General features: G+C 42.3%; 1 protein-coding gene and 1 long non-coding RNA gene across 9 annotated transcripts in view; one reads left to right on the top strand and one right to left on the bottom strand.

Annotated features, from left to right (window-relative positions):
- Positions 1–1,414: 1,414 nt before the first annotated feature.
- Positions 1,415–9,299, bottom strand: LOC112665855 (uncharacterized). Of its 2 annotated transcripts, XR_007404404.1 has the most exons (5): positions 8,628–9,299; positions 8,361–8,450; positions 6,233–6,426; positions 5,660–5,723; positions 1,415–1,522 (listed from the first exon to the last, which is right to left on the bottom strand). It is a non-coding gene; the product is annotated as an uncharacterized LOC112665855 (long non-coding RNA). The 2 variants fall into 2 exon arrangements; XR_003140580.3 differs by lacking the exon at positions 8,361–8,450.
- RAD54L2 (RAD54 like 2) overlaps positions 7,446–21,078 on the top strand; it is a 126,148-nt gene continuing 112,515 nt past the window's right edge. For 2 of the 7 annotated variants that reach the window (XM_025456020.3, XM_049098535.1), the window contains exons 1-2: positions 9,383–9,483; positions 12,013–12,157. The gene's annotated coding sequence lies outside the window, so the exon portion shown is untranslated. Of the gene's footprint in view, positions 7,532–9,270; positions 9,484–9,949; positions 9,971–12,012; positions 12,158–21,078 lie in introns of those variants that run through there. The other 5 variants (XM_035702443.2, XM_035702444.2, XM_025456021.3 and 2 more) reach the window with 5 other exon arrangements.

Here is a 21,078-nt window from a genome sequence, read left to right as displayed (position 1 = left end):
TGTTTGTGTGCCTGTATTCCCAGGAGCCTCAGGGGCTGTGTGCTTTTCATATTTGTATAACAAATCCCCAGGGTCTTTTGAATGCAACTAAATCCCCTTATGGCAAAGAGGGACCATGGACACCCCTAATATTCTGTCCAATACATGTTCATGGAACCCAATCCTGTACTAGACTTTGGAGCTACTGAGATGGGCCAATCTAGTTCTATCTGAAAGAGTCAAATACAATTTCCAATAAGAACGAAATAGATGCCTGAGATAATTGCAAAAATGTAGCTGAGTCTGGGAATCCCAGCCAATCTCTTGTAGAGGTGAATACGAGCCTATAATCTTCCCTAGAAGAAGATAGTGGGATTGACTTAACAGTAAAGATGTTAGCCTAATTTTCTTCTGAACTAAATAAACCTGCGCATACATTTAGCGCCTTCAAAGAATGTTTTTAGGCATTTTCTCAATTCTTTCTCACCATTGCAAGCATGCTATTCCCACTTTACAGATGAAGAACCCATCTCAGGGAGGTTAAATGATTTGCCCAAGGTCATAGAACATGTGGGAGGAGCTGGTCCCTCCCCCAAACCCCATCCTTGAGGAAGACACCCCTCTTTCCCACTGCGTGGAGGGAGTTACAGCTCCTTCCAGATAATCTCAAGTTCTCGCCAAACCTTGAAGCCTGTAAATGGTGACCATTCTTCCTCCTCTGCTCAGAAAAAAGAACTATTGAACACCTATGGTGTAGAAGGCATCGTTTCTTTTCCCTTGTAAATAATAAACCTGCTCTCAGAAAAATACCTAGTGTTAAGTCATTTACCCCTGAAGTAAATAAATTCTCCTACTTTCTCACTGTGTAACATACATAAAAATATAAATATTTAAAAAAATTTTAAACTAGGTTCAAATCCTGACTCCACCAGTTGCCGGCTCTACCAGTTGCTGGCTCAACTTCTGAGCTTTAGTTTCTTTTTTAAAAAATTGAGGTAAAATTCACATAACATAAAGTTAACCACTTTGAGTGAACAGTTCAGTAGCATTTAGTACATTCACAATGTTATACAATCACCATTTCTACTTCCAAAATATTTTCACCACCCCAAAATAAAACTCTACCCATGAAGCAGTTACTCTCCATTCCACTCACTGTCTCCTCTGCTGGCTCCTACCCCTCAGCCCTGGCAACTACCAATCTGCTTTCTGTGTCTATGGAGTTACCTATTCTGGATATTTCATGTAAATGAAATCATACGATATGTAGGCTTTTGTGTCTAGATCGGTTTATTCAGCATATTTTCAATATGGTACTATGTGTAGCATATCACAGTACCTCTTTCCTTCCATGGCTACATTCCATTCCATTGTATGAATATACTGCTTTTGTTTATCCATTTGTCTGCTGATAAACACTTGGATTGTTTCCACCTTTTGGATATTGTGAATAATGTTGCAACGGACATAGGCATACAAGTATCTGTTTGAGTCTTCCTTCTCAATTCTTTTTTTTTTCTTCTCAATTCTTTGAGATATGTACCTAGGAGTAAAATTGTTAGGTTAATAGTAATAATTCTATGCCTAACTTTTTTTTTTTTTTAAGATTTTTGTTTATTTATTAAGAGAGACACAGAGAGAGAGGGGCAGAGACACAGGCAGAGGGAGAAGCACGCCCCCTACAGGAAGCCCGACGTGGGACTCGATCCCAGGTCTCCAGGATCACACCCCAGGCTGCAGGCGGCGCTAAACCGCCGCGCCACCGGGGCTGCCCTATGCTTAACTTTTTTAAAAAAATATTTGAGAGAGAGTGAGAGAAAGAGCAGGGAGAGGGGGAGGGGCAGAAGGCAAGGAAGAAACAGACTCCCCGCTGAGCAGGGAGCCTGACCAGAAGCCCAGAGTTGGTACTCTGGGATCATGGCCTGAGCTAAAGGCAGATGCTGGACCAACTGAGCCATGTAGGCACCTCTATGCTTAACTTTTTGAGGAACTGCCAAACAGTTTTCCACAGTGATTGCACCATTTTACATTCCTATCAGCGACAATATGTATTTCAATTTCTCTACATCCTCACTAACACTTGTTATTTCCTGGGTTTTCTTTTCTTCTTCTTCTTCTTCTTTTTTTTTTTTTTTTTTTTTTTTTGCATTATTGTATAAAAGGCATCCTAATGGGTATGAAGTGGTATCTCATTGTGGTTTTTCTTTGCATTTCCCTAATGATCAGTGATTTTAAGCATCTTTTCACATACCTACTATTTGCATATCTTTTTTAGAGAAATAAATGTCTGCTTAAGTCCTTCACTCATTTTTGAATCTGGTTACTTGTCTTTTGTTATTGAATTGTAGGAGTTCTTTATATATTGTGGATATCAATCCTTTATCAGATATATGATTTGAAATCTTTCTTCCATCCCATGGTTTGCATTTTCCACTCTGTTGATAGTGTCTTTTGATGCATACTGGTATTTAATTTTCATGAAGTCAAATTTGACTATTCTTTTGTTGCCTGTGCCTTTGTTGTCATGTCCAAGAAATCATTGCCAAATTCAATGTCATAAAGCTATTGCCCAATGTTTTATTCTAAGCGTTTTATAGATTTAGGTTTTACATTTAGGTATTTGATCTATTTGAGTTAATTTTTGTGTATGGTGTAAGGTCCAATTTCCTTCTTTTGCATGTGACTATCACCATTTGTTGAAAAGATTCTCCTCCCCCCCCCCCCCCCACTTAATGGTCTTGGCATCCTTGTAGAAAATCATTTGACCATATTTGTGAGGGTTTATTTCTGGGTTCTCTGCTATTCCATTGGCCTATATGCCTGTCTTTATGCCAGTACCACACTCTTTTGATTACTGTAACTTTGTAGTAAGTTTTCAAATCAGATAATCTTCAGCTTTGTTCTTTTTACAAGATTGTTTTGTTTTGGCCCTTTGGGATCCCTTGAGACTCCACATGAATTTCAGGATGGATTTTTCTACTTCTGCAGAAAACAAAAACAAAACAAAAACATTGCAATTTGATAGGGATTGCATCAAATTTGTAGATTGCTTTGGGTAGCATTGACATTTTAACAATATTAAGTCTTCTAGTCCATGAACACAGAATGTCTATTTCTTTGTATCTTCTTTATTTTTTTTTTTTAAATATTTTTATTTATTTATGATAGTCACAGAGAGAGAGAGAGAGAGGCAGAGACATAGGCAGAGGGAGAAGCAGGCTCCATGCACCGGGAGCCCGACGTGGGATTCGATCCCGGGTCTCCAGGATCGCACCCTGGGCCAAAGGCAGGCGCTAAACCGCTGCGCCACCCAGGGATCCCCTCTTTGTATCTTCTTTAATCTCTTATACCAATATTTTATAGTTTTCAGAGTATAAGTCTTTGGTCTTCAGTTTATTCCAAAGTATTTTATTTCTTTTGATACTAATGTAAGTGGAATTGTTTTCCTAATTTCTTTTTCAGATTATTCATTGTTCACATATAGAATTGCAGCTGATTTTCATATTTTGGTTTTGTATTCCACAACTTTGCTGAATATTTATTAGTCCATTTGTGGGGGTGGAGAATCTTTAGAGTTTTCTACATATAAAATCATGACATCTGTGAACAGATAATTTTACTTCTTTTCCAATGTGGATGCCTTTTATTTCCTTTTCTTGTCTAATTGCTCTGGTTAGGGCCACCAGTACTGTGTTGAATAGAAGTGGTGAGAGTGGGGCAGCCTGGGTGGCTCAGCGGTTTAGCGCTGCCTTCAGCCCAGGGTGTGATCCTGGAGACCCGGGATTGAGTCCCATGTCGGGCTTCCTGCATGGAGCCTGCTTCTCTCTCTCCCTCTGCCTGTGTCTCTGTCCCTCTCTCTCTCTCATGAATAAATAAAAATCCTTTGAAAAAAAAAAAAAAGAAGTGGTGAGAGTGGACAACCTTGTCTTGTTCCTGATCTTGGAGGGAAAAATTTAAGTTTTTCACTATTGACTATATGATATAAGCTGTGGACTTTTCTTATAAGGCCTTTATTATGTTGAGGTAAGTTCTTTCTATTTCTAGATGTTGAGTATTTATCTTTTTGTTTTTGTTTTAATCATTAAAAGGCCAATTTGGATGCTTTTCATTTTTCTCACCTAATTACTCTGACTAGAACTTCCAGTACAATGTTAAATAGCAGTGGTGAAACAGACATCCTGATCTTGTTCCTGGTCTGGAGAAAGCTTTCAGAGTTTTCAGTACTTCACCTTTGAGTATGGTATTAGCTGTGGATTTGTTATAAATGCCGTTTATCATGTTAATGAAGGTCCTTGCTTTCCTAGTTCTCTTTTTTTAAAAACTTATTTGTCTTTTTTAAAAAGATTTTATTTATTTATTCATGAGAGGGGCAGAGACATAGATAGAGGGAGAAGCAGGCTTCATGCAGGAAGCCTGATGTGGGACTCGGGATCACGCCCTGAGCCAAAGGCAGACGCTAAACCGCTGAGCCATCTAGGCATCCCACTTTCCTAGTTTTCTGAGTGTTTTTATCATGAAGGTGAACCCTGCCTCTGGGAGGATCCATGTGTAGTGAGGGTAGGCAAATCCTCATGACTCTTAAGTCAAGACTCCTTTGCATTTCCCACCCAGCCCACCAAACCTCTGGCTCTGAGGTGATCTAGGAGTGGCCACTAAAGAGCTGTCAGAAGTTATACATCCCAACCTATCAAGCCAAATCCCGAAGTCCAGCTAGGATGATTTATTTTTGTTTTTTTTAAAGAATTATTTATTTTAACAGATATACATGGTCAATTATAGTTCTAGTCAGAGCAATTAGGTGAGAAAAGTGAAAAAGCATCCAAATTGGCCTTTTCATGATTAAAAAGGAGGGGTAAAAGGAGAGGGAGAGAGAGAACTTCAAGCAGACTCCCTGCTGAGCGTGGATTCCCAACATGGGGCTCCATCCCATGACCCCGAGATCATGACCTGAGCCAAAATCGGGGGTTGGATACTCAACTGACTGAGCCATGCATCTTTTATTTTTATTTTTTGAGGTTTCTATTTTTTTTAAAGATTTTATTTATTTATTAGAGACACACACACAGAGAGAGAGAGAGAGAGAGAGAGAGAGGCAGAGACACAGGCAGAGGGAGAAGCAGGCTCCATACTGGGAGCCCAACATGGGACTCGATCCTGGGACCCCAGGATCAGGCCCTGGGCTGAAGGCAGCACTAAACTGCTAAGGCACTGGGGCTGCCCTTGAGGTTTCTATTTTAATCGCTGGTGTTCATCACAACAAGTACACTCCTTAATCCCCATCCCTATTTCACCCACTTCCCCTCTGGTACCCATTGGTTGATTCTCTACAGTTAAGAGGTAAGATGACTTTTTTCTTATCTATTTCCCCGATTTTCCCCATGCTGTTCCCCAAGGCCTTATCCTTAAGGGTTCTTTTTGGAAAGTCTTCCATTTCATTACATCCCCACCCAGTGCAGGGGATCTCTTTGCACCCCTTTTACTTTCCCATAGCCCATGATTTGGAGAAATGACCTCATTCTGTAGGGTATCAGGATTCAGGTAAGTTCCACCAGGTATGCCAGAAAGTCCAAGGGCTCTTTATTTCCTCCCCTTTCATCTCCAGTGCCTCATAGGCCTGCTTCAAGGATGGGCCCAACACATATTCATGCTTGGTAAGCATATTTATTGAGTTTTTCTGTACCTCTTCTAGGTCTTGGGGATCTTGATAGGATTGACAAAGTTCTTTGTTCCATGGACTTCACAATCTAATTAGGGGAGAGAGATGATAAGCCAATGAAGAAGAATATCAGATAGCATTAAATTCTCTGCAGATAGAGAAAATAGGGTGGTAAAATGGTGCCTGGGCAGCTACTTAGACTGGGTAGGTAGTCATGGAGGGCTTCTCTGAGGAAGCGGATAGAGTTGATGGAACTGAATGGAAATATTCTTTCTTAAAAGCAACTGTTTCCATGACAACTGTGTATGGACTTAACAGATATACATGGTCAATTATCAGGTACAGTAATCTGTGCTGCTTCCCTAGGACAGTTGATCAACAGCATCTTTCACACCCTTTCCAGGGCGAACCCTAAAAGTGATGTCTCAAAACCATGCAATCTGGGAGCAGACTTACAGGCCACTTCTCTCTAGGATAATCGTCTGGGACTCTCACTACACACTGTGCTGCCCTGCTCTCTGGTCCCTCTGCCTAGAATTCTTCTTCCCTGAGCCTTTATGTGTGTCTTTCTAGCATTCTTGGCATTCAGGGTCTTACCTCATCAGGGTCTTATCCAATGTCTCCCCTGTCCTGACTGCCTCTCCCATACGGATCTCTGTTGTATGTTCTTTTCAGCAATCATTAGAATTTGATTTTGTAGTGTTTATCTTTCCTGTTTAGAAGAGCTACTTCAGAGCAGAGATATGTTTTCTCTTGTTCAGTGCTGTGCCCCTCAGGGCCTAGATCAGCATCTGAAATACAGTTTCGGGACAGGACAATAAATATCTGCTGAATGAACATCCACATGGAACAGGATTTTATTAGTTCACACTCTACAGAGAAGAGTCCTCCAAGCTCAATTCTTCATTCACTTTAGTGTGTGATTATGAGTGGACTCTGGCCCTAAGTGTTCTGTACTCAAACCCCAACCTCCTTTTTCTCAGGTTTAGTTTTTCTAACTTTGGAGGGATGCTAATTGTATATACTTCACAATGTCAATGTAAGGATTAAGTGAGTTAATACCTATAAAATGCTTATAGTTATGTTTGGCATGTCTTATTACTATTCTCTAGCATCCAGCAGTGCCTGGTACTCAATAAATAATTGCTGAACGTGGAATTTTATGGTATAGCAATTTTTGCCAGGCTTTCATTAGACTTTGGTGGATTTTTTTTAAAAAGCCTCCTAGAAAGAAAAAAAAAAGCCTCCTAGAGATTATAATCTAGTATGAAGGAAGTGGTGTGTAAGCAGATAGTTTAAAAAAACATTCCAAGAATAAGACGGCTGTTGAAGAAAGAAATACAATCATCTGCCATTTTGGAACCTGGTTCAGAGTGATCATGGCATCTGGGATCTTTGGCATCCAGAAGTGGGGATGGGATGGAAGTCTGGCTGGTGGAGGAAGGATTAAGCTGGCTCCTATGGAATGAGGAGCTGGTGAAACAGGGAAAAGGTAGGGGGTGTTTTTTCCAAGTGTGAGTTCACAGTGATGGAGGAGGCCTAGATCTAGCTTCTGATTGATTAGCAAATTGCTGGTGAATTCCCTAATTTTAGCAGGAAGATCCAGATTTTTAAACCTCTCTTGAACATAGGGCCATCAACAAGAAGGTATGCATTTAACTCACTCTAGGGACTCCTCCTAATAGAATCCATTTCCTATAGGTGAATTGGGGATACTATGATCCCTAGAGGTGATCATGAGGGCATAATATTATCCAAGTAGTCAAGGAAGCTCCTGGAAGGAAAGGAAATAGTGATGTCACAGAAGGACAATGGCATCTTGGGAAGAGGGAATAGAAGGGGAGCAAGTGCTGGCCCTTGTTGCTCCAATCTCAGTAACAAAGGAGGAAGATAAGTGTAAGTCTTTGATGGTTGTGTATTTGGTCTTTTAGAGGGGAGATAAACAATATGATTCCTTTTCCAAGCATCTGCCTAGCTTCACTGGCTTCTTTTTTCTCACTTTGGTTATCTTAAGGGTTCTTATCTAAACCTGCTTCAATTCTTGAGACCAAATCTGCTTTATGTGTCACACAAGGAGTCCAAACTAAGAGGCCAATTAGGAAAATTCAAGACCTGGAGCAAGGAGGCATCAGAGTTTTGATCTGACCTCAGGATGCTAAGAAAAGTGAATGAGCTTTTGAGGGATCCTTTGTCTTTTAAGAGCATAGGATGAAGTCCTTTTACTTGAGGGAGCAGAGAGCCTCCAGAGGCTTTGAGAGGGCTGCTTTCTAATCCACGAGCCTGCGTTTCCAGCTGGTTATCAAAATGCCTTTAGACAGAGCCCTTTCCCTATTCCCAGGGGATAATCTAAAAGGAAATGTATAAGTGTGTGACACAGTGACAAAATTTTATTCAGGTGCAAATGACTGATATCAGAGCCTTTCTGGAAAGTCCCTTCAGACAAGGGAGAAGGGTATCAAGGCAAAATGTCCTGAGTCTCAGTAGCCACAGGACTGAGAATGGGACATTTGAGAACATGGAAAAGCAATAATATTTTTTGGAGGACCTCTGCAGATCTAAATTCCCATCAATAGCTTGGAACACACACTTGGATTTTTATAACCTAATTTGTTCCAAAAATAACTATGTCTGATATCCAGAGGTGTGAAGGCCTAGAAGGAAAAGGAAGTGGGAAAGAGAAAAGATTTTTTTATCCTCTTGATTTTATAAAGAAAACAAAACAAACCTTCCAAAAAAAGATCCGTCTTTAGATTTTTTTTTTTAAATCATCTTGCCGATGTTCACTTCCTTGGAGGAGGAGGAGGAGGACCTGAGGCTGAGGAGGAGGAGGTGGTGGAGGAGGAGGAGGAGGAGGAGGAGGAGGAGGAGGAGGAGCAGGGAGGAGGAAAACCTGAGATTGTAGGGAGAGAGCTGACACAGTACACTATTCTCATTAACTAGAGCCCACAAGGCAGCAATTCCCAACTCAAGGGAGGAGAATCTGCATCCTTACCTGTTGTCCCCGTGTCAGTGATTAAAAAAGCCCTTTCTTTTCCCTGCTTTTCTTTTAGGGGGTTCTGAAGATAGCTTCAGTCAATAGGAAAAGAAAGGAGGTGTGTGTGAGTGTGTGTGTGTGTGTGTGTGTGTGTGAACCCAGAGTTACAGGGTGCGCATCAATTTCAAGGGTCCTTGAGGGCTGTGCACAACCTCTGTATGAGATGGTAGTAATAGCAGCAATCATCATTAGCAGCATCACCAATGATCGGGCCCCAATGTTGGGCCCCACATCTCCGTGCCAGGCACTTGCATCATCTCATTCAATCCTAACAAGCCTCCCCTAAGTGAAGAGCGAAGAGGAACCAGGTTCAGTCGAAGCACTTAGTAGCCAGGTAGCTGGCGGGGTGCAGACCCATTCTGTCGATCCCACCCCGGAACCGTTCCCAGGTGGATTCAGGCCTGGTATTTTCGTAGAGCTTTCACTCCTGAAACGGTCATCTGTGGCAGAGATGGCTCTATCCGGGAGGGAAGAATCACGGTTCACCCGGCGCTGGGGGAGAACGGCCTCCGGGCGGCTCTCAGCGGAACTTTACTGTCGGCGGCGCGTGTTCCCGTCCGGGCGGCCGGGCGCGCGGGCCGGGAGGGGGACGCTTTCTGGCGCGGACCGCGAGCGGAGCCTGCGAGCGCCGCCGCCGGAGAAGACCGACGCTCGGCCGGAGCCAGCCCGCGGCGCCCGGGCCTGGCCGGCCGCTTCCCGCCTCCGCCGCCACCCCCGCCTCCGCCGGGCGCCGACGCCGCCGAGGCCGGAGCCGCGGGACGCGCGGCCACTTGGCCCTGCCGGCCCTGCGCGGCCCAGAGCCGCGGCGCGGGAGGTGAGTGCCGGTGCCGGCCCCCGGCCCCCGGCTCGGGCCGCCGGGACCCGCAACAATGGGGACCGAGTGGGGACGCGGCCCGCCCGGCCCATGGCGCTGAGCGGCCTGGGGCAGCAAGCCGGTCCCCGCGGCCCGGGCCTTGGGGAGCTGGGTCCTCACTGGGAAACTCCAGTGGCCGGAGCCTGGTGGGGGGGAGGGGGGCGGTCTTGGCCTCGACCTGGGGCCTCGGTGGCTTCTATTTTGTATCGTGGTAGCCAGGAAAGGGAGTCACGGGGGCACGGAGACGAACTCCAGCGGCGTGCGCTCTTGACGCTGGATGCGGACGCCCTGGAGGCTGACCGTAGTGGGGTGGCTGGGGGTGGGGGGTGGGGTGGGGGTGGGGGTGGTGGTGGTGCTTGCGTTTGGAATTCTAGGGGCCTCACTCACTGTGCCTGATCCCTAAGGCGCATCGGATGGCTCTTCTCCCTCCCCGCCGCCGCCGCCCGAGGTCTGTGAACTTGGCGGACTAGATGGAGTCTGGCTGGGGAGAAGAGGCACTGAGAGTTTAGCTTCTCTGCGGGCGGGGTGGGTGGGTGGGGGTGGGGGTGGGGGTGGGTGTCCAAGGATTAGTTCCTGGAAAGGCAGGAGCTCAGCCCCGCACGGGGGAGTTGATTCTCCGGGGCCCAGGTGCATCCTGGCGTTGAGAGATTCTCGGGCAGGGGGACCGAGTGTCACAAGAGTGCTACGGTGAGTAGCGTTGGCCACCTGGGCGATAGGATGAGGCCGGAGTTGTGATTTCGAGAGTGTAGAGGAGTGTGTGGGTAGGCTGCCGAGTTTGGTAGGCTGCTTTATGTGGGCCATGGTGGTGGCAGCCTGGGGAGATGATCAAGAACTTCGCAGAGTGGGCTTCCCGATAGAGAATGACCTCTTCCTGCGGGGGAGTGGGTGACTCAGATCTGTTTGAATTCCAGTGCTTGCTAGTGGATGTGGCTGACTCTCTCAGTGGCAGGACACCAAGGTGGATGGGAATGGGAAGGGCTTCTGGGGGTTTGAAGGAGCTTGTTCCTGAGTAGAAGGTAGTGTGAAATCATTCCTTCTCACTCCCGAGTCAGAATGGTGGCTGTCATTGACAATATTTTAAGTAAAGAAATTTTTTTTTGTGTGTGTGTGTGTGTGGTTATTTGGATCCAAAGCTTTCTTCTGTTCAGTTTTTTTTTTTTTTTCCTCCTGTTTTTGAATTGTGACTCATACTTTCTTTTCAGCACTGGGGCTATTGTTTGTAATGCTAGACAAACTTAGACACTGTGATATATGTAAATTATAGGGGTTTTCAGTCCAATTCTTATAAATCTAGATTAATTTAAGATCCCTTTTTCACTGACTTTTGTGTCATTGTTTAATGTGTGCAACTCTAGAGGGGGATGTGAAGACCCTAACTGTTTATGTTGTTAGAAGTTTTTTGTATCCCCAAATTCACGAAACTTCGTTTTCTCCTACTGCCATGAAGTCATTATGTTAAATCTGTTAAATCTTAGTGACTGCTATTTGAGCTCTCACAGGACGTTATCTTCACTAGAAGTGTTATCCGCCTTCAATGAGTTTGGTCTGTACACTGTGTCTCGTCTCTATTCTTCAAAGGCAGTGTGCAAACTCCAGCTCTGAGGCCTGCAGCTGTGCACCAGAGCTCTGTTTGTAGTATTCAGACAAAAGTTGGTGTGTTGTCTGTAGATGAGGTATCAAATCCTAGATGGAAAAAACAGTGTCAGAGTCATTGCACCTTCTGAGTTTATTTAGTGTTAAGAGGTACTGGAGTATACTATAAATTTTCAGGTGGAATGTGAGGTAATTCTATCTGTAGTTGTACTAATAGTTCTGGGATTGTTTTTTTCCCCTTAATCTTTAAAAAATCATTTATTTCCCTTCATTTCTTTTTTCCTTTAAAAATTTTCTGTTTTAAATCATTAATTTTTTCATAAACCAATATCTGTTGAATTGTGCAAGATACCGTGTAGGGCATCTGATATTTTTGACATTTTTTAAAAAAATTTTATTTATGATAGTCACAGAGAGAGAGAGAGAGAGAGAGAGAGATTGGCAGAGACACAGGCAGAGGGAGAAGCAGGCTCCATGCACCGGGAGCCTGACGTGGGATTCGATCCCGGGTCTCCAGGATCGCGCCCTGGGCCAAAGGCAGGCGCCAAACCGCTGCGCCACCCAGGGATCCCATTTTTGACATTTTAATAGTAGCTCTTAGTTCAGAAGTGGCTATAGGCCTGTGAAGGAAGAAGTGATTCAAGTATATGAAGCTCTTAATTGGTAAAACTGTTGAATGAAGTTTTTATACAGTATTAATTTTGACTATTGACAGTTGGTTATATATTTCCATGAAAAAGGTTAGCTACATTAGTATGGGATTGTTTTTGCATGATTTCATTTAAATACACCCCTTAACTAAGTATTTCTGTAGACAAACCACAGGTAACATTTTGTTTCTGTGTGTCGGGATGAAAAGTGATTTATGAATACTGTATATGTGCTTGGGTTCCCCAGGAAGCCGTCACACTTTCCTTTCCACTGTGGTTTGGGAGCATGAAGGCGTTGCTTATCCCCTTTGTCTGGTTCACTGTATGTAGGCTGGGAATATCTGCTGATCACTTGGAGTGCTGTCCCCTAGAACAGGAGGAATAAGATTGAGGTAAGGCTCAGTCTCTTTGAAATTGCTTGCCCTTTGTTATTCATTGCGTAAAATATAATGTAAATTTTATTTGAAAAAAAATTTTTTTTGCCTTAATTGCTAATCTCCATTCTGATCTAGTAGAATGAAATTCTATCCTTTGCTGTCTTCTCTGTGTTTATATTTTGGCCAAAAATAAATGAAGAAATTTAAAAGCAAGGCATTCACATAACAAATTCTTTGAAATACCTTTTATTCTCTATCTAGAATATTCACTTGACCAAAGAAAATAAAAACTAGCTTACATATGTTGTTTTGATTTGACTACCTTTTAGTCAAATGGATCAACTTCAGGAACTCTTGGAAAGAAAGCTCAGAGTTTTTGCTTTTTTTAGTTAGGAAAGTTCTGAGATACCTAGTACAATAGGGAGGGCATATCTTTAGAGTCACCCCACCTCCACCTCTTGCTTGCTTTTTGACCTGGGTAAGCTGTTAGCCTCTCTGAGCCTTGTTTTTTATTTTATTTTTTTCATCTGTAAAATAGGGTTACTATAACCTTCTCTGCAGATTGTATTGAGGACTGGAGATGAGGGCCTAGTGTTTTGTGGGTGGTCAGTACTTGGTGTTAGTAGTAGTGTGTTGTTGTTAGTAGCTGTTAGTGTAGTTAGAAGTAGTAATGGTGGCACTATTCTCAGTAGTATTAATTAGGAATATAGCTGGGTGCCATGCGTGGATGAGGGGCTCAGTTTCTTGTTGAGGAAGGCAGCCTGCTGCCTATACCTGTTTGAACTCTGGACAGGTGAGAGAATTGTCGAGGTAGTCTTTATCTAGTACTGGTGGGCAGGAGATCATACTATAAAGTCCAAGGTCATTCCTGGCACTGGTAGGTTTTTTTCCTGGCAGTTTCTGTGGAGAAGCCAGGAGGTAACTGTTTGGTATGTCCTTGTTTTGAGAACTGTAAGCATTCCCATGCCAGGCAGCATGATGTTCTGTGTAGGCCATGGTCAGGATGTTTCTATAGTTTTCGTCTTATCAGAGACCTGGTTTTGTCTTTCTGCTAGGAAGACTCCAGATGCTGGAGGGATTTGTCATCTCTCTCTAATTTGGTCTATTTTGATAGAATATAGCACTCTGTTCAGAAATGTTTTTGACGAACAGAAGGTTCACAGCCTTTGTTACAGAATTGTTCAGTTTTATTTTTTTCCCCTGTGAGAGGAAAAAAGTCAAGAGAAAAATAAATATGAGCCTGATAGAACTGATTAGAAATAACTGGCCCCAAATCTCTTCTAGTCTTCCTCAGTCAAATTCCCCCTCCATTCTGGCTGGTCTTTAACTCCAGTTAAAAGTAAATAGGGCAGCCGCGGTGGCGCAGTGGTTTAACGCCGCCTGCAGCCCAGGGCGTGATCCTGGGCCCCTGGATCAAGTCCCACGTCAGGCTCTCTGTATGATGCCTGCTTCTCCCTCTGCCTGTGTCTCTGCCTCCCTCTTTCTCTCTGTCTCTGTGAATAAATAAAATCCTAAAAAAAAAAAAAAAAAAAAAAAAGTAAATAGTATTCCTTTGACCTTAAAATATGATGAACATCTAGATCCTGGTATGTCTCTACTCCAACATCTCAGAAGGACCTTTATGACCTAGCCTCTTCTGTATCTTCCTTTCTAGTCCCTCCTCTGCCACAATTTCTCTGGCACTTGAGGCCCTAGTGATAGTAAACTCCTTAAGGGTCCTGGCATGCGTAGGATATTTCTCCTGCTAATTTTCCTCTCCATTCTAGTGATTTTCTGACTCCTAGGCTTGCATTTACCAGGAATTAAGGCACCACTATCTCTTAAAAGATTCTTTGATTCTTTCTAGATTAAGCTGAATGCTTCTTTGTGTGGCCTTTGCAATCTGCTTAAGCTTCTTTCATAATTAGACTGTACTCTTAACTTTTGGTATATTTGTGTGTTTTCCGTGGTAGGTTGTGCCCTACTTGAGAGCAGGACCTTGTCTTGTTTATCCTTATATCCTAATACTTAACCATCTCTGGCACAGAAAAGGTACTCAGTAAATGTTGGTTGAATGCAAAATGACTGAAGGAAGTCATTCCTTATGGAGCTGGTGGTGTGATGAGAATTCTGATTTTATGGCTGCATCTCATCCTAGCTGAAATAGTGCTTCTGCCTTTGTACTTCCATGTTGTTAAAAGCAGTATTTTGCTTGAAAATGTATTGCTTATTCCATATGTTTTTGGTTTCAGGCTGGGGGGCTATTCCTTGCTTTCTGTGGGTCTTGGAACAGTTTGCTTTGGAAGAAATAAAAGTTTTTCATTGGTATTATCTAGATGTTCATTTGGCCATTTACTGCTCTGAGGACTTTGTTCTCATGTGTGAAGAAGAGTGATTAGTCAGTTTGGGTCACAAGGTCTCCAGACACTAGTGGCCAGCCAGCCTGGGAGTGGGTAATGGATTTAACACCAGTATGTTGTGACTTTTTCTTTTGGAAGTTGAGCTCAATATCAGCATTTTCAGGGATAAAGGATTATTTGCCCAAACTTTATTCAGGAATTTGAGTTCAGTGACTATGAAATTATCTGTAACACTAGTTCTTTGCTCAGCTTAATACCGGACTAACACTGAAACTAATGAATTAATTCTTTGGTAGGAGGCTAAGTGTTCTGAGTTACTAACCTAGAAATTATGGAATTGTGCTGATTCATTAAGTCACCCTCTTGGTTCTTCTTGGTAAATTAACTTGGGAGTGTACTATCTAAATTACTTTGACTTAGTTTTCATGGTTGATCAGACCACATAGGAATCCCACTGAAGGGCTAGGTATGAGGAACCTTTTTAAAGCCTATTTAATGCAGTTGTTTCATGCAGGTAACGAACATAACAGACTGCAGAAAAGGAAAGCATGAAAAGTAACTGTAGTTAAAGATAAAAAAAATTGATATAAGGAAAACTGAAGCAAAGTTTAAGACGTGTTAACTATGGCAAGCAGTTAAGTTGAAGATATTTTGTGAAGAGTGTTGAGATTTTGAGAAGGAAATTGTTATATTATAGGTTAGAAGCAATAAAAACAAGGATCATTTCAGCCAGGATAGACACATTGGGAGTACCCGTGCCCACTTAATGGTCTTAAGATACCATCAGTGAAAGTTGTACATAGGCAGAAATGAAAATGTTTGCTTTATGATAATTATACCTTGCATATGAATGATATAGTTCATAAAATACTTTAATATACATTTCCTTTACTTTGCCCTCCCAACAACCCTATGAAGCAGGTAGTGCCATTTTACAGATGGGGAAGCAAAACAAAGAGATGAAGTGGCTTGCTTTCAAGTGCATAAAGCCAATAAGAAGAAAAGCTGGGACTTGATGCCAGATTTTCTGATTCTAAGTTTAGGACCCCATTTATGTCTTTATAGGATATCGTTTGGGCTTCACTCTGGGTTACAGTTATTCCTTATTTCAGGCTTCTGGCCAGTACAAGGTACACACAAAGAAGTTAGTGCCACACAGGGCGTAGACCACCTGTTCTGTTAACAACAGCCAGGAAACTTTGAAAGAGCTGGATGGGGGAGGAACCTAGAGGAAGCCCCACCTTCCTCACAGATCACTTAGTGCTCAAGAGAAAAACTAGAGCCAGGTGGAGATTTTTTTTTTTTTTTTTTTTTTTTATTTATTCATGAGAGAGAGAGAGAGAGAGAGAGGCAGGGACACAGGCAGAGGGAGAAGCAGGCTCCATGCAGGGAGTCTGATGTGGGACTCAATCCCAGGTCTCCAGGATCAGGCCTTGGGCTAAAGGCGACGCTAGACTGCTGAGCCACCTGGGCTGCCCAGGTCGAGATGTTTTTGCAACAGTTGACGCTAGTAGTGATCTTCCTCCTAATGTGATGATGTATAGCAATTGGACCAAAATAAAGTTTGGGAAAAAATTCTTTTTTTTTTTTTTTTTAAGATTTTATTTATTTATTCATGAGACACGCAGAGAGAGAGAGAGAGGAGGCAGAGACACAGGCAAAAGGAGAGAACCAGGCTCCATGCAGAGAGCCCAACATGGGACTCGATCCTAGGCTGAAGGCGGTGCTAAACCACTGAGTCACCCGGGCTGCCCTCTTTTTTTTTTTTTTTTTAAGATTTCATTTATTTATTCATGAGAGACATGGAGAGGCAGAGACATAGGCAGATGGAGAAGCAGGCTCTCTGCGGGGAACCTGATGCGGGATTTGATCCCAGGGCTTCTTTTGCTAACCAATCCTAGGCTGCTAAGTGTTTTGGAGGAGTCAAGAAAATGGGATGTCTTGATTGACAGCAGTTCCCACTTCCCCCCTGAGTTGAGCTCTGTCTGTCCCTCATGGTACTCCTTTGCCTTCTCAGGGCATTTCCCATAGCAACTGCTTGTATGTTTCCCAAGGCTCGTTTTTTCTTTTTAAAATTTTTAAGTATTCTCTATACCTAACTTGGGTTCAAACCCACAACCCTGAGATCAAGAGTTGCAGCTTCACCAGCTGAGCTGGCCAGGTACCTCAAGGCTCATTTTTACCGTAGGCCGTAGATCTACCTACTCTCCATCTTCCTCTTTCTTGACTGTGACCTCACTTTAAGGCTCCTGCTCCCTATTTTTTCAACCCTAACCTTTCTATCATGACACTTTCATCGCTCAGTCTTTTGCTTTTGGAAAATCCTTGGCTTTTTAACCCCCCTCCCCCCCGATTATACTAGTCGTATTTGAGTACAGCAAAATTAGGCCTTTTTAAATAAGGAAAGAAACCCATAATCCTGTGTCTCAGTATAAAATACCATTAAAAATTGCTCTGTTTTGACTGGGGTCATGATCTTGGGGTGGTTGAGATAGAACTCTGCATGGGGCACAGAGTGTGCTTAAGACTCTCCCTTTCCCTCTGCCCGTCCTCTGTGTGGGTCTGTGTGCTCATTCTCTTTCTCAAATAAATAAATAAATCTTAAAAAAATTTTTTTGACCTATATCCACATTTTTTCCCACTGTCTATGCTAATGTGTGTAAGGGTATATGTATATGTGTGTGAGAGGAAGAGAGGTAAAGTAATTCCTTTTTACAGAAAAGGGATTACAATGTATCTACTCTTCTGTGACTTTTTTCCATTTAATGCTTTTATCTTGGGCATTTTCCCATGTTTAATACACCTATCTATCATATATTTAATAGTTACATATTATATTATATATTTGTCTCAGTTTTTCTAGTCCCCTGGTGATAGACATTTGTTTCTGTCTTTGTAGCTACAAGGATCCTTGTGTATATGTATCTTTGTATTCTTTGTATACATTGTATACATATTTCTATACTTTGTATAGTTCTTTGTACTGTCTTACAAGTGGAATTTCTGTGCCAAACATATGCATGTTGGGGTGCCTGGGTGGCTCAGTCAATTGAGCTTCTGCCTTTGGCTCCAGTCTTGATCCCATTACATCAGCTCCCTGCTGAGTGAGGAGTCTGCTTCTCCCTCTCCCTCTACTCCTCACCCCTGTTTGTGTGTGCTGACTCTCTCTCAAATAAATAAGACCTTAAAAAAAAAGGATATGCATGTTTCAAATTTTTCTAGATAATACCAAATAACTGAAAAGATTGTATTTATCGTTCTCCTTTATCACGGAACATTATCAATATTTTTAATCTCTGCCAATTTGAAGCCTAATTTTGAACTAATTTTTTTTTGAAGCCTGGGTAACATTTTCTTATTGAGGAGGATGAGCGTCTTTCCATGTGTTTGTATATATTAATTGATTGATTAATTAGTTGATTAATCAGTGTCTCCTTTCCAGCATCTTCCTATCCTCCTCTCCCCTTTTGTTTTTTACGTACATGTAAGGTAGAACCATAGTAACTTTACTTAGTTCTGGGCCTCTCATGTTACCCTAGTCTTCTCATTCTTTCTTTCTTTCTTTTTTTTATTTTTATTTTTATTTATTATTTATGATAGTCACAGAGAGAGAGAGAGAGAGAGAGAGAGAGGCAGAGACACAGGCAGAGGGAGAAGCAGGCTCCATGCACCGGGAGCCCGACATGGGATTCGATCCCGGGTCTCCAGGATCGCGCCCTGGGCCAAAGGCAGGCGCCAAATCGCTTCGCCACCCAGGGATCCCTAGTCTTCTCTTTCTTATCCCTGTTTCGTTTTGTTTTTTCTCTTCTCTTCTCTTCTCTCTCTTCTTTTCTTTTCTTTTCTTTTCTTTCTTTTTCTTTTTCTTTCTTTCTTTCTTTCTTTCTTTCTTTCTTTCTTTCTTTCTTTCTTTCTTTCTTTCTTTCTTCTTTCTTCTAACATTTTATTTGACAGAGGGAGAGAGAACATGAGCACAAGCAGGGGGGAGGAAGAGGAGGAGGGAGAGGCAGGCTCCAGGGAGCCCAATTCCGGGCTTGATCCCAGGGCATGACCTGAGGTGAAGGCAGATGTGTAACTGACTGAGCCACCCAGGCGCCCCTTATCCCTGTTTCTTATCTAAAGTGCAATTTTACTGCCATTTCCTTACCACCTGTTTTATCTATGTCTCTTAATGCTTTGTAGTCTGGCTTCTGGTCTTGCATTTCTTCTGAACACTATCTGAGGTGAATTCCGTACTGCTGGGACAGTGATTTTTTTTCTTGATGTTTGTTTCTTCTTTTGACCAACTCACTTTCCACCATCTTTGCAGGGAGGGAAGCCATGCAGGAGTGGAGTTTTTATTATGGAAAATTTCAAACATATACAACAACAACAGGGAATATAGTATATGAATACCATGTACCTGTTACCCAATTTCAACAATTATCAACATTTCCCCAATTTTTTCTCTCAATTGTCCTCCCCACTTTTTTGTTCTTTTTGACATATTTCAAAGCGAAATCTCAGACGTTGTCACTATGCCTTACTAATAAGAACATTCTATTTTTTAAACATTACCTTGCCATTTTCTACCCTAATAAAAATTAACACTATTTCCTGACTTGTGAGGACTTGATTTTTTATTTTATTGTTTTTTAAAAGATTTATTTATTTGAGAGAGAATGAGAGAGAGAAAGCACAAGTGGGAGAAGGGGCAGAGGGAGAGGGAGAAGCAGACTACCTGCTGAACAGGGAACCCAATGTGGGGCATAATCCCAGGTAAGATGATGACCTGAACTGAAGACAGACACTTACCTGCCTGAGCCACCCAGGCACTGCTGGACTTGATTTTTAATCCTGGCTCTGATACTTGCTGTTTAATTTGGGTAATTTATAAGCATGTTTTTTTCCTCTTGAATGGTAGTGAGGATAATCATGATAATTCTATCTCATAGGATTATTGTGAGATTATCATATATACTCCTACATAAAGTATTTAGCACAGTGCTTCACCTATGTGAGGCACAAACATTTTTTTGTCTCACTCTTGTCTTTATCCATTCATTCATTCAGCAGATATTTTTTGAACATGTATGTTTTAGTTGAAGAGGAAACACTGACCTTGACTTCTAGGGTTCTACATTGTCTTGATTCTCTGCCTGTCTCTCAGATGTGCTTTTGTAGAAGCCCTTCCTTTTATCCCCCTGGATATGGATGTAACCCAGATTTGTTGTTTTTCTCTTCCATTCCTGGCCCTCAGAGACCTTGCTTTTTCACTCCCACCACTTCAGTGTGTCCAGGTGACTCAATTCTATAACCTATATTTCATCTTGACTTTTGGACATTTCTGTCTGGCCAGTGGGATGAGTGTAAAGTGCACTGAATTGAGTCTGCAAACTAGGGTTGCAACTCCATCTTGGCCACTAATGTCATGGCTTAGGCAGTTAGTCATCTCTCTTGGTCTTGATGTCCTTAGGCAGAAGGACGGAAGGGCTGGATTAGAGTCTGAAGTCTTCTGTAGCTTTAAAGGCCTATCAGCTGTGAAAAGGTAGTTTTAGAAATGTCCTCAGCATAGATGGAACCAGAGCCACCATTCTGCTCCCCAAACAAGTTTCTGATTTTCCCCACAGGGCCTCGTCTGGGAAATCCAGGCTTTACCCTGTGACTCTTTGCTCTCATTTGTCATCAGCATAGGGCTAGTTACCTCATGGATAGATCTTCAGGTAATCTTGATTCCTGGCTCTTCCTGGAACACATCTTTGGGCCTTTTCAGCTTTGTATCTGTATTCACATTGTATCCTTTGGTGGTATTCATGTTGTTTCCTCAAACCTGTATTTGGGCCATTGAAATTATGACCATCTTTGTAGGCTTAGTTCAGGTGACACTTCATCCACATTGTGGAATTGAGTCCTCCCTCTTCCGACTCTTCATGACTGGTGTTATTTCAGTGACATTTCACAGTATGCCTGGTTTCATATATTTGCATAAGTTTTTTTGTTTTTTTACCTTCTAGTTTGTAATCCCCTTTAGTACAGGTACATTATGTATAGTTTTGCATCATACAGTGTCTAATACAATTTGTTGTGCTTATAGTTTTGCAATAAATAGTGGTGGAATAAGTGCCTGAACTAAAGTGGACTTTGCCGGCAGCCCAGGTGACTGAGCGGTTTAGCACCGCCTTCAGCCCAGGGCGTGGTCTTGGAGTCCCGGAATTGAGTCTCATGTCAAGCTCCCTGCATGGGGCCTGCTTCTCCCTCTGCCAGTGTCTCTGCCTTTCTCTCTCTCTCTCTCTGTGTCTCTCATGAATAAATAAATAAAAACTTTAAAAAAAAATAAAGTGGACTTTGCTTCAAGGTAAGAACATTTACAGAAATGTTTTTAAACCTGAGTGTTCAAAAGATGTGATAATTACATAGTCAAGAATAAAGAAGGCCTGGATTGTGAAATGGTACAGATGGGTACTAATTCCTTGATTCCAAAATTCAAAGAATCCTCTCCTTTCCTGTCCTGTCTCAGAGTTGTGAGATTTTTCTAACTCTTGAATAATATGACTTAGCTTCTCTGAAGAATCTTTGTTAACACTGTGTCATTATGGGATAACTAAAGGTAATCACATTTAT

The sequence above is a fragment of the Canis lupus genome, chromosome 20 (assembly GCF_003254725.2).
Source record: "Canis lupus dingo isolate Sandy chromosome 20, ASM325472v2, whole genome shotgun sequence".
NCBI classification, from domain to species: domain Eukaryota; kingdom Metazoa; phylum Chordata; class Mammalia; order Carnivora; family Canidae; genus Canis; species Canis lupus.
The sequence above is the reverse complement of the archived record's forward strand: the minus strand, read 5'-3'. Positions and strand labels throughout refer to the sequence as shown.